This window comes from Elephantulus edwardii, unplaced genomic scaffold, assembly GCF_000299155.1.
Source record: "Elephantulus edwardii isolate Elephantulus edwardi_28Jun2011 unplaced genomic scaffold, EleEdw1.0 scaffold00050, whole genome shotgun sequence".
NCBI lineage: Eukaryota > Metazoa > Chordata > Mammalia > Macroscelidea > Macroscelididae > Elephantulus > Elephantulus edwardii.
Genome location: NW_006399800.1, coordinates 14,749,899 through 14,759,102, shown reverse-complemented (window position 1 = coordinate 14,759,102; position 9,204 = coordinate 14,749,899).

The window sequence follows — 9,204 nt, the reverse complement described above, 5'->3', positions numbered from 1 at the left end:
GTCAGTTGGCCAAGTGGTCGTTCTCCAGATTTCTTGGCACAACTTGTTTATGTACAATCACTATTGAAAACAAAATCTATGATCTGTGTCATGATGCTTCATTTAAACCTGTAAGTAGCTGAAGTGATCAAAGTCTCATGGATGCAATCATTTGATCTCAAACACTAAAATCTAGCAGAAAGAGATAAATAACTCTGGAGATACATTTTGGAAATTCGCTATCTCATTCTGACAATTCCTATAAATGGTGATTCCCCTTCTCCTTTTCTTGATGACAACTGAGGCCACTGTGGTTAGTATACTCTCTAGGTGACAGCCAGACCAGAAGAAAACTAGAAAATTCAACGTTCATTCTGCTGCTTTCATCTGGTTGTCTTGTGGAGTTCGCACGGATGTGGAGCTGACATAGGTAGCTTGGTTTAGTGCACTACCTGCCAAGTCCCTAGCTATCCAATTGCCAATGCAACTCAAAATAGCAAATATTAAGAATCTCTTTCATTTCTTCTTATATGATTTACAGCCTCCAAAAACCTGCTGGAGGGTCAGCTATGAGTCAGATCTAACTAAATGACAGTGAGTTTGAGTTTTTTAAGTTTTATAAGTTTTTTTTTTTTCTTTTGTACTGGAAACTTCCTGGTGAAAGGCTTCCGTGTGACTAGGGGATGATTAGAACAGAGATGATTCCAGCTACTGAAATGAGGCAGACGAATTTGTGACAAGTTTAGTTTCTGTGCAAGAAATATGTTAACTCTGGGTATGTATAAAGGAAGGACAAACATTAATAATCTTTGTCTTTCAGAACTTCCTTCCTTTTAGAGTCTTCCTTACAAAAGGAAGAGCCGTGGTTACAAAGACTTTGTGTTTAACAAACTACTACGTCTGCCATTGTCCACCAGATAGCTCTTACCTCAATTTGATTACTATTTTCTTTAACCTTATTTCGAACAGCAACAGAAAGTTTTTTGCCACTCACAATCTCATAGTGAATTCATTCCATGAGGTGACCAAATGCCACCCATTTGTTACAGAAAAAACTAGGCAAATCAAAGTCCTCAAAAGAGAAACTGAAATATTCTAACTAAACTTAGGGCCCTAAGATGACTTGGAGGCCACTTAGAGGCACTGTTAACTTGTGTTCTGACTGAAGTAGGCCCCTATCATTGTGAGTAATAATTGTTGTTGTTGTTGTTATGTGCTGTCGAGTTACTTCTCTAGAACTGTGCTTTTTGTGTGGATGTCAAAAATTAATTAACCTCACTCCTTAAAATGCAATGGTATGCATACTAGAGGTGGTCATAAGGTTATTATAGAAAATGTTGAAGAAAACACCACCTAGAGATCATGTCGTCTGCATATGATTGAAAAGACCTCTCCCAGGAGGCTGCTCTTACTCATTCAGGGAAGATTTTCAGAAGGATAACTTATTATTTATGTGCAACTTCAGGACAGTTTCCTCTAATAGAAATCCTACTAGAGAAGATAGTATGAAATTTTCCTTGGCTTCACTTTGAGTGATCAATGACACCACTTTTGTTCTGGAGAGCATTTAGTTCAGTCTCATGTCATTGTCCCAAGCTATTAGGGTTATCAGGATTGTCCTAGGCTTCCTTCTGGTAGGTCATGGCAGAGCGTGATCAATCACAAACATAGAAATTTTTGTGCCTACATGAATGCATTAAGCTAGGCAATTCAAGGAGAAAACCATGCAATTTTCTATAAACAAGCAATGATGGTTTATGGAATTTGTACAGCTGATCGAATCTGAGACCGTTGTTGTTGTTGTGGTTAGTTGCCATCTTGTCAAGTGTACCTTACAGCAACCCAGTGAAACAGATCTGAACCCTGATCTGAGAATGGCCTTACCCTGTGCCAAGCTCATCATCTCTGATACACTTGAGCTGTACTCACTGTGTTTGTTAATCCATCTCATGACGGTATTCCTCTCTTTTACTGACCTTCTATTTTTCCAAGAATGGTGTTCCTTTCCAAGGAATATCTTCTCCTAGTACACCCAAAGTATGTGAGAAGAAACTTTGCCATCCTTACCTCAAAGGAGCACTTTGGATTCGCTTTTTCCAAGACATATGTTTGTTCATTTGGAAGTCTATGGAATATTCAGTACTCTTCTCCACCACCACAACTCAGAGGCATCAATTCTTCTATCGTCCTTATTCATCACTCATTTCTTAAACACATAGTACATGATTTAAAAGACTGGCTTGAATCAGACGTACCTTAGTCTTCAAACTTACATCAATGTTCCTCAGTAATTTGGAGAGATCTCTAATAGCAACGTTGTCCAGTGCAATACATCTCCTGATCTCCTGACTGCTAGTACCAATGGTGTTGATTGTGGATCCAACTAAGACTAAATTGTTGACAATTTCAATCTTTTTTCTAGATATCATGATGATGCATATCAATCCAGGGGTAAAATTTTTTTGTCTTCTCAATGTTGATATGGAATTCATAGTGAAGTTAACCAAATAAAACTGTTGCATTATAAAATGGAGAAAAACTGCCTATGAGGGTTTCCAAAGAAAAAATCTTCATGGGAGCTGATGGCCTCATCTTTCTCCTGCAGAGTAGCTGGGGGATTTGAACCAAGGGCCTTTCTATTAGCAGTCAAGTATTTAGCCTCTATACCACCAGGTTGTTGTTGTTGTGTGTCATTGAGTCAGAACTGACCCATGGATGACCTGCCAGTGGATTATCAGAAGCAAGCAGTAAATTGCATTGGAAAAGATTGCCCACCATTCTCTTGCTGAGCAGCTGGTAGATTGGAATCACGTGCTTCAAGGATTACTGCACAGCTTGATATCCCTAAGCTACCAAAGCCTTCCTCAAAAAAGTGAATGAGACTACATAAATATATGTGATCCCAGAATCTGTTAGATGAATCAGAATGATTCAAGAAGAGATATACTTATTGGAAAATTTCTCTGAAGCCAATACTATGTAGAAATGAGGAATGAATGCTATTGGGAGATAATATTCCAAATGTCTCTTTTATTTCCATGTTTCTTGTAAGCAATGGTGTTGTTTTGTTCCAGATAAAGACAGTAGACTATATTTGTATAGCAAGCAGCATTGGAAATTAAAGTATCTTCCTCTGGAACATGGGGCAGGTAGACTTACTATCTATCTAATATTGAATATTTGAGTTTCCTACCCTCAACGTTATTTCGATAATCTAACCACTGTGACTGCAGATGCCATCTGGTCCTCTTTCTATTGCTCTGTGCTAATTTGAATTTTGAAAACCAGTAAAAATACTGATACTCTGGCTACTGTTATTGCTATGAGTAATAAAATTCTTTGATCCTGACCCAGGAATCTTGTCTCTTTGCCAACATCCACAAAGCTGTGTCAGGTTAACTTGTTAGATTACAAGCATGGTAAAAAATTCAGGCCCTTCACAACTCTTGACAGCTACCCAACAGCAATCTGGTAGATTCATTGTTAAATACTATGACTCTCATTAGTGTTGTCACTAGGCTCCATGCTCCTTCCAAAAGTAGCAACTGCACATTTTGTAGTTGAAGACTCAAGATATGAAACAATTGTTCTCAAACGAATACTATATTAAGTGCCAGGAAAGATCACCATCAGGCTATAGACAATGCAAGGAAATGGCAAGTGCAGCATTATCTGGAAACATATCTCGACTATTAAATTATTTTATAGCACCATAATAGATAACAGCTGTTGTTTCTATCTTTTTATATTCTTTTTCATGTAACTTTTCCATTTGTTTACATGAATAGTAAAGTTTAAATGGTGTTGGGGAGACTACCAGGACAACTGATGTTAAAGTACTTGTTTTACCTTTTCTGGGACTTTTAACAGGCAATTTTCAGCTACTATGGAACTAAAATTCTTCATTTTTAAATTGTGAATTTGGGAGTAGCCAAAATTAAAGAGTGTTACTAGATCATTTTGAGGTTTTTTCCAGTCCTTATTTTCAATGGATAGTAGAAAGAATTTGTCACCAAGCTGAGAAATTATGAGGTTTATTTTTATTTTTTCATTTTCCTGTTTGTTTTAGCAGAAGGTTCAGACACAGGAATAAAGATTTCCACAACTGTCTACTTGTCTTTGCACATGAGAGTAAGAACTGCGTTAACCCTCCTTGAATTAGGGTTTACATTCCAAGGAGGTACCTCCTGTGGAATGAATGTGAGAGAAAATTTCCTAGCACAGAAAGTCTTTTCATTTGCCACTTGCACCACACACAGCCATCTTGTTGTTGGCCAGCATACTACACAAACAGGAAAGTAAGTTGATTTCCTATTCAATATATACAGGACTTTGCCAAGGTCATGCTGTCCTTGCCAGGTCTGGCTACAGGAGGAACACACCCATTGGCTTTGAGTATCATAGGATTTTTCCGGGGCACAGTGTGGTAGCCATCAATAATGGCATGGCCAGTCTCATTTGTTCATTCATTCATTCATTCAATGAACTTTTAAGTTCACTACATCAGTCACTGGGAATGCACATATTATTAATAGGACCACTTAGCTGCACAAAAATATCTCACAAAACTTCACTGATGGAGGCAGTTTTATCTTTAGAAAATTATAGTATAGTATATTATAAGGAGATTGCTGAGTAATGCAAATGGTTAACAGACTCAACTGTTAATCAGAGGTTGAAGATTTGCGTCTACCTAGAGGAGTGCAGGGTAGGGCGGGGTTCAGTTCTGCTGTTCAAAAGGTCACTGTGAGTAATGGTCACCTTAATGGATCCTAACAACAAAGGCATCTTGGAAGAAAGATAACGTGATTTTCTCCCCAAACATTGGTCATTTAAAACCTATGAAGTATAGTTCTACTCTGACATACTACTCTGACATACGTGGGATCACAATGAGTTAGAATCAACTTGACAATTAACAAACTTTTGATTTCATTTTTTTTAATATAATATTGCAGAGGAGAGCAATGATCACCTCTTTTGTAGCAGATTTTGAAGGTTTCCAGAGAAGGAAATATTTTAGCCAAATCTTGTGGATACAGAGGTAGTACAAGTGCCAGAGAATTATAATACTGAAGCATAAGAAAAAGTATAGAAAAACTCAACAGAGAACCAATATAGAAGGTCAATTCTATATGCTTGAAAGATCGCTTTTCTTTTGTGTGATTGAAAACCCACTGAGGATTCCTCTGAAAACCCACTGGAGGGTCAGCTATGGGTCAGCTCTGATGGTATTTAACAACAACAACAATAGCAAAGTAACAAGAAGTAAAAATGAAAAGACAGAGTGAAGCATTATAAGCCAAAGCCATTTTTACTACATTAAGAACTTAGTCTGCTAATATGCTGAATGGAGGAAAGACTGAGCCCAAGTCATAAAGGGATCAAATTTAGTTTGGCTAGTTTATATTTCCTGACATCAGTGGAAATTCAGCTTGGAAATAGAAAAATAAAATTCCATTATCACCTTTAATTTTATGACTCTAAAATTTCAATACCATTACTACTACATAAACACATGAACTTCAGGCACAAATCTAGGTTTAGGTTTATAAATTTACCTTCCTAGAGAGATAACTGATTCAAGATTGGGCAGAGAAAGTATAAGATGCTTGAAGGATCCATTGCTGTTTAAAAGAAGCAGGAACATTTTCTGGTATTGATGAAGTTGTGTTAAAAGGGGCATAGTGGATAGGATTATGTCAAGAGGAGCAATATTGGAAAATATTTTTACTTCTTAGATGTGAAAATTTAAAAAAAATAAAGAAAATAATCATTGCACTTGATTGAAAAATATTGTCCATAACTTTCTTTAAAAAATATCTGAGTTTATAATAATTTATTGTCATTCATGACAGCTATTAACTTAAATTAGTAATTAAAAGAGTTAAGAATTTATCTCCGCTTTTCCTTGGCAATCAAATAATCCAAGGTAATTTCAAAAACCCTCAATTTTATAGAAATATGATAACATCTTTGTATGTAAGAAATGGCAAAACTAAAATTCACGGTTTTGTAATTACTAATGAAATTACATTCAAGTAAGGATTAGAAGCTGATTTTTACATCATTGGTTGATTTTAATGATTCAAAAATAAACATTTACTGGTGGCAAAGTTACAGCACATTGTTTAATTTCTCCTAACAAAGAGAAAAATGTAATTTTACCAAAAAAGAATCAAAGAAGTCACCATCAAAATAGTGGCTGAACTCCAAATCACTAATCAAACACAGTAAGATAATACTTTCTCTTGTCATATAAAGTATACAACACAATATATTATGTAATTTAGCTAGGAAAGATCAACTTTAATCAAACCTTTAGAATTTCGTTTCTAGAATACAGAAAAATAAAAGAATAAAAGTAGTACAACCCAAAATACATGTGTGCCATAGTTGTCATTTTAAAATATGAAACTTATAAAAGGGTTTAGGTCTTTCATTCATAGGGTCACTATAAGTCATCTACGATTCGACGGCACTTAACAACAACACCACCAACATAGGAAGAGCTCTGTGGGCCTCGTGGATAGAAAGGTATGCTACCAAGCCAAAGGTGGGTGACTTTAACCTGTGGCACTCAGGCATATTTTTAATTGGGTTTTTTTTCAAACATTCTCCTAAGTGGTATAGCACTGGTCTGTCATTTACTGTACAGAGGTAACTTGTGGTTGCTGTGATGCTAAACACTGTGACACTGATGTGTCAAATGTGATAATGGCTACCCATGGTGGACAGTGTTTGGTGAAACTCCCCAAATAAAACAAGCTTGGAAGCAGAAGTGGCATCTACTTTCGAAATAGCTTGCGTCTGGAAACTATGAATTTGGAGAAAGGAAGAAAGTTATACAAGTGTTCAGGTCTTTTGTTCATAGGGTTGCTATGAGTCGTCTATGACTTGACAGCACTTACAACAACAGTCTCCAATTGATTCAGGTTTAGAAGCAGGAGTGGCATCTACTTCCTAAACTACATGCCTCTGGAAACTCTATGAACTTGGAGAAATGACAATAGCTATAGAAAGACAGTTGTTATTATATTTTAGAGGAACATTCTCCTAAGTGGTACAACATTCTTCTGTCAATTTGCTGTAGTGAGGTAGCCCGGGGTTGCTGTGGTGCTGAAACTTGTGCCATTAGAGGGTCAAATGCCCCTAACAATTGCCCATGGTGGACAATGTTTGGTGCAGCTCCAAGTTTAAGACAGGTTTGGAAGCAGAAATGGCATCTACTTCCTAAGCAACATGCCTCTGGACACTCTATGAACTTTGAGAAATGACAATAGTTCTAGAAAGGCTTCAAGTCTTTTGTTCATAGGGTCACTATGACTCGTGCTCGACTCAACAGCAATCAACAACAACTCTTTTCTGTCAAGTTGGAACCAACTCATTGCTGACTCTCCAGAAGGTTTCCAAAGCTGGCTATTCAATGGGAAGAGATTACCCATCTTTTACCCACCTACCAACTGGTGCCTTTGAATGGCTGAAGACATGTGGCCTTTGGGTCAAAAGCACAGCAGTTCCTTACAGACATACAGATTAGGTCACAAGAACTTTCAGTAGCTGTCTTGCGGAGATTTTAAAAGATTGAGTAATGATGGTCCAATGGTGATGGATTTTATAAAACATCATGCATGGGAGTGATTGTATGAAACACACTATGTGAAACACAAGGTACATGAACATTGTAAGCAAACCAATATAAAATAATATAATAAAAAGCATAGTGAAACAATAAAATTAATTTTAGTGATACAATATTTTATTTAACCAACTTATCCAAAATATTACAATGTCAACATGTAGTTATCATGAAAAGGTATAATTAAAAATTTTTTGTATTCTTTTTCTTAAATTTGATGTGGACTTTACAAAACAGCACATCTCAATTCAGACTAGCTACATTTCAGATGCACAATTTCTAGTGGTTTTTATATTGGACAGAACAGGGCTAGAGGAATAAGCAGAAAACAAACAAATAAGCAGCAAAAGAAAAAACTTCCTTAGATAAATTATAGAGGTGAAATATTTTGTATGTAATTGCCATATCTCTTCAACATATCAATGTTGTTAAATAGTTTGCCCCACATGAAAAAATTAGATGCTTAAGCACTGTATTAAGCAGGTTTAATAGTGGTACTAAGCTAGATAAATATTTAGACAAATCACCTCTAAGGAAGATACTGGTTTGTTTTTGTGTGACGTTGAGTCAGATTTGACCTATAGTTGACCCTCTGGTAGGTTTTTAGAGGTAGTTAATTGCTGGCAAGAGATGGCCCATCCTTCTTCCCCGTGGTGGATTCGAACTGTGCACTTTCAGGATAGCAGCACAGCTTCTTGCCACTAGACCAATGGAGCTCCCTAAAGAACAAATTTGAGACAAATGAATGAATAGGGACTCCAACAATAAAGCAGTTACTGTCAGTTTTTATCGGTGAAATACTGAATTAAAAGTGAAGAAAATGATCTTTACTTTTTAGAAAGATATTCTAAAATATTTATGGGGGGAATGTCATGGTAATTCTAGGTTATACTTTGTTAACCAAATCTACATAAATTCATAACTTTTTAGTGAAATGGAGGCAATATACCCAGCCATCATAATCAGCTCCATAATCTACATTATCTCTAGCACAGCAAGTTAATAAGTTTTAGCCTAAATATTTAACAAAGTTTTGCTGCAAGATAAATTTGTTGAAAAATAAGTAGATAAATCAGAGTAATCTCAAGTTGTAATGCAGTTAGCTATCATTTGCTTGGAGACCAAGGAAATGTTTCTAGAACAAAGAGGGAAATCACAAAAGTCACAGGAGGTGATGTGAATGATTCAATATGTGCTCTTCCCCTCCTCTCTTGGACCATGACACCCAAGAACACCATGTCTCAGAGAGCTGACTTTTTAAAATCAGCCATAAAGTGGATATTTTGGCTTTCTTTAATGTTTTCTCAAGAGTGCAGATGTTCTGGCCAAGTTTCAGTATGTTCTTACTAAAATTCTCCTGTATAACTGAAAAGACAAGATATTTTTCTTTTTCTTCCTGTCAATAAATTTTAACGAGGCCTTACTTTTCATTTTAATGATGGCCTTACTTGTTACGGTGATTGTCCTATACATCTAAAAGGAAGAAATATAAAACTAGCCCATTGTACATTACTTTAAAAGATTCTCTGGGCATAGACGGTGTTTTTTTTTAATATAAATCAGTGTATATTTGCCTGGTGAAAAGA